Source organism: Echinops telfairi, unplaced genomic scaffold (assembly GCF_000313985.2).
Source record: "Echinops telfairi isolate 266 unplaced genomic scaffold, ASM31398v2 ScPeMD7_7410;HRSCAF=8448, whole genome shotgun sequence".
Lineage (NCBI taxonomy): Eukaryota > Metazoa > Chordata > Mammalia > Afrosoricida > Tenrecidae > Echinops > Echinops telfairi.
In genome coordinates this window covers 328,873-333,180 of record NW_022111310.1, presented here as the reverse complement: position 1 = coordinate 333,180, position 4,308 = coordinate 328,873, and the positions used below count along the sequence as shown (strand labels likewise).

Below are 4,308 nucleotides of genomic sequence, written 5' to 3'. Positions count from 1 at the left end.
ATCTATGTATTGTGATGAATTGTATGAGCCCCAATAAATTGATTTAAAAAAAAAAGAAAAAAAAAAGAGTTGTACAAGCCCCCAGTAAAATGATTTTAAAAAAATTAAACTATGGAAACACAAGAGTGCTTGGTCCTATGAAAACTGATACTTTTGAAAGGTATTAAATGAGCTAATAAAGTCTGAGTATTTCAAAATTGCTTTTGGATTATATATGTGTAAATATACTGTTAAAAATAAAACAATTAAACGCGGGTGGGTTGTATATTTAGCTTTGGAAGGGTCTTGATGTTATTCCCCTTCTACAGAAACCAATCTGGAAATATTAGATGATCCATATTGGGTGAAAAAGAAACCATTAGCAGTCCTTCAGTACTCATTGTTTTCTTCTTTCTTATAATTATAACAACTCCTGACTTTTACTGGAAATAAAGCCACCCAGAATAAAGACTACATTTCCCAGCTTCCTTGCAGGCTGGTATGGCCATGAATTAACTTGGGGTCCTAGACTTGACTTGGTAACTGTTAGATTCTGCCTTAAAAAGGAAGGTCAAAAAAAAAAAAGGAAGGTCGTGTCTTCTTTTTAATCTTTTTTCTCCTTCCTTCTTAGAATACAATCTTGATGATGATTTCCAAGGTCAGGCCAACGGATGAGAAAGACAATGTAGAGTATTTCAACTACCCTTAACTGCTGTAAATTAGGAGCAACAATCCCTTCTCCTCACATCCCATTAGTCAGATGTTACTTACATGGGCCCAGCCTAACCGCAAGGCAAGCTGAGAAAAGTAGACTTCTGGCCCTGAAGGAAGAGGAATTGGTGTGTTGAATGAACATGGCTTTATCCATGCCACATCACTCCTATTTGGAATCCATCAAGATCTTTTCAGTAAGTTCTATCAATGCAACTAAGATGACATTTGTGCTTTTAGACTTGTTTTGCTTTTTTTTTTAATGTTGAATTTACAGACAATCTATTGCTTGCCTTTGTAAACATGCCTTTCAAAGAACAATAAATAGCTTCTGGTGTTCATGCCCTTGTGTAGTCCCTGCCCAGTGAGTGTGCACTAGCCCTGTGACTCAGGTTTGGACCAATGAAAGGTGGTGATTGTGACACTGTGTGGTTTCTAAGTCTAAATTTAAGAAATCATGCTGCTTCTGCCAGGGATTCTTGCTGTGGGGGCTACCAGCCACTCTGTAGGAAGGTTATTGACATTGAGACCATCACACTGTTAAGAAATCTAGATTAAGCATGTGGAAAGAGATCCCCGCCAGCCCCGTTTCAAACATCTCAATTGACATGCCAGACATGTGATGAAGAAGTCGTCTTGGAAGTGTAACCCAGATATGTATCAGATAATTTCAGCCTGAGTCACTGTCTGAATGAAATCTCATGAGAGGTCCTAAGTGACAACCACCAAACTGAGCCCAGCCAACCTCCAAAGCCATGAGAAAAATAATACATTATTGTTTTAAGGCACTAAACATTAGTGTGGCATGGACGCAGCAACAGATAATTGGTCTTTTGTAGATAAAAGTAGAGTGTTACAAGAAAAGAGAGGTGGCCTTTAATGTTGGAAGCCATAAAGAAATCACAAAGGGTGAAAATTGAGAAGAAAAAAACACATTGTGTTTAGCAATTGAGAAGCCACTATTGTCCTTCAGCACACAATTTCAAGAAAGTGGAAGCAGAAAGTAAATTGGAGACGTGTGCAGAGCAAATGAGTGGTGGGCAGTAGATATAATGGTAAATTGGGCTTTTCTTGCTTGCCTTTTTAAAGGCTAAATGCTCACTGATGATTCTGTCCTAAATCAATTATCTCATTGGAGAATACAAAATGGTGATTTTCTAATTCTATCAATCCTTCCACATTTAGTAGCTAACATTCTTCTGTAAAGAAGGGTTTTCCCTCATCAATTGGGGATGAACCTAATTTCTTCCTAAAAAGGCAGGTTAAATGTTTCATTCTTTCTATTTAATTACCAGTTTCCTGAGAAAGAAGTTCGTGTGATAGTACTTCCAATGATGGCAAATTAGTTTTTTTCTCCTTTCTCTTTTTGAGTATCATTATGGATTCATGTATGGACACGTGTATCACATTTATTCAATGTATTATGATAAATTACAGACTAAATTAGTCTTTAAGAAATGCAGTGGAGGACTAAAAATGTGATCAGAAAATTTGTGGAAGAACACAATGGTTAAGTACACACAGACACACACAAACACACACACAACTATAATATATCCAGTTCTGCTACTGGGTAGATAACCCAAAGGAATTCTCATCAGGAGCTTATATGAAGATATTTATGGCAATTTTGTTTTTGGTTGTGGGGAGGTGGAAGTAGTTGACTGTTCTACATTTTCAGAAAGGAGTCCTGGTGGCACTGTTGGGTGAGTGCTGTACTGCTAACTGCAAGGTCAGTGGTTCAAATCCACCAATGGCTCTGCAGGAGAACGATGAGGCTATCTGTTTCTGTTAAGATTTACAGCCTCAGAGAGTATTTGTATAGGGTTGTTAGGCTGGGGCCCTGGTGGTGTAATAGTTATGCATTGGGCTGTAATCCCAGTAGCCAGCAGTTCAAAACTACCAGGGAGAAAGACTGGACTTTCTACTCCCCATAAACACTATCTCTAAACCCACAGGGGTTCACAATGAGTCAGCCCACAGAAAGAGTCATTAGGAGTCAGAATTTACTTGCTGGAAATGGGTGGAGTTAGGGTAACATCAAGAAGTCACCGGAGAAGAGTGAGGTAGATTGAGTGACAGCAGTTAGAAACAACAGACCACGGGAGTGGGGGGAGACAGGGGAAACTAATCACAAGGATCTACCTATAACCCCCTTCCTGGGGGACAGGCAAGAGAAAAGTGGGTGAAGGGAGACATCGGACAGTGTAAGACATGACAAAATAATAATAATTTATAAATTATCAAGGGCTCATGAGGAGGAGGGAGGGGTGGGGGGAGGAGGGGGAAAATGAGCTGATACCAAGGGCTCAAGTAGAAAGAAAATGTTTTGAGAATGATGATGGCAGTTGTATGAGACCACAATGAAATGATTAAAAACAAACAAAAAAAAACAACAGGCCAACTTATCTTTAGTATTATTGTTATACATCTCATGGACTTTGGACATGTTTCCAGAGGAGATGAGTCCCTGCAAAAGGACATCATGCTCGGTAAAGCAGAGGGTCAGTCAGAGAAAGACCCTTGTGCTTGCTTTGGCAGCACATATACTACACATGGGAAGGAGACACAGACGATTAGGGCGGCCCCTGTACATGGATGGCACACACATTGATGAGACACTCCATATTAATCATGTTAACCATTGAAATGTATCATTCACGAAGCCTATATTAATAACTTGTTAAAATAAATAAATGTTAAAAAAAGAAGGAAAAGAGGAAGCCCCTCAATGAGATGGAGTGACCTTGTGAGGATGGTGTATGAGTGGGCCGAGGTTCTCGTTCAGTTGTCTATTGAGTCGTTATGAGTCAAACGAACTGGATGGCACCTAACGACCACAAGCAATAATATATGCGTATATATAAGATCTATGGGTTAGGTAGTCCGACAGAACAGCAGGGTTGTTCCTCCCAGGCCTGCCCAGGCCCCCTACAGGAGGTTGGGAAAGGAAAATGAGGCAAGCATTAGTCACCCATAAAGACTTTAACTGGGCATGCTCAAAGGCAGGCCCCAAGCCAGTTGGGTGTTACACCTGGGCGGCCCAAACTTGGCCCAGGCTCATGACCCCACTCAAGTGGGCTTAATTCAGCAAATGGGATAAACCAATACTATCAACCATGCCTCCTCAGCTTTAAATTCAGCGGGAAGGCGGGTCTCCTTTTACTGTGCTCGCTGAGAAGATTCTCGCCATTCTCTTTACCCTGCTGCTGCGCCTCCAGGGCAGCAGCCTCCCTGGCCTCAGGTCACCTCTTGTGGGCGTGCAGCCCCACGAGGTGGCACGTGTTCAGTTGCGGGCCCCAGCTCGGCTTCCTCGCGGTTTGGCACGATTCTCTGAAATAGCGTGTACTTTTTTGAGACTGTAAAACCTGAAACTTTTACAGGTTTATAGAACCCCACTTGGATTACAAACGAGGCTTCGGCATGAATTCTTTCTCATGCGAAGCCAAGAACCGAGGTATTACCCACCCGAGAAACCTAACATGTATGTATATATCATACATTTGCCAATTGAACATCTTCACCTGGACTATTTACTGACACCGATTACATTGGATCATGTTGTACCAATATTTGCCAAATTTTCCATCCAAACCCCAGAGAAACTCAATGCTTTTT

At 41.0% G+C, this 4,308-nt stretch overlaps 1 non-coding gene across 1 annotated transcript; it reads left to right on the top strand.

Moving 5' to 3' along the window:
* Window positions 1-3,215: 3,215 nt before the first annotated feature.
* On the top strand, window positions 3,216-3,323 carry LOC115871903. The gene has a single exon (XR_004047543.1). It is a non-coding gene; the product is annotated as a U6 spliceosomal RNA (small nuclear RNA).
* The last annotated feature ends 985 nt before the right edge of the window (window positions 3,324-4,308 follow it).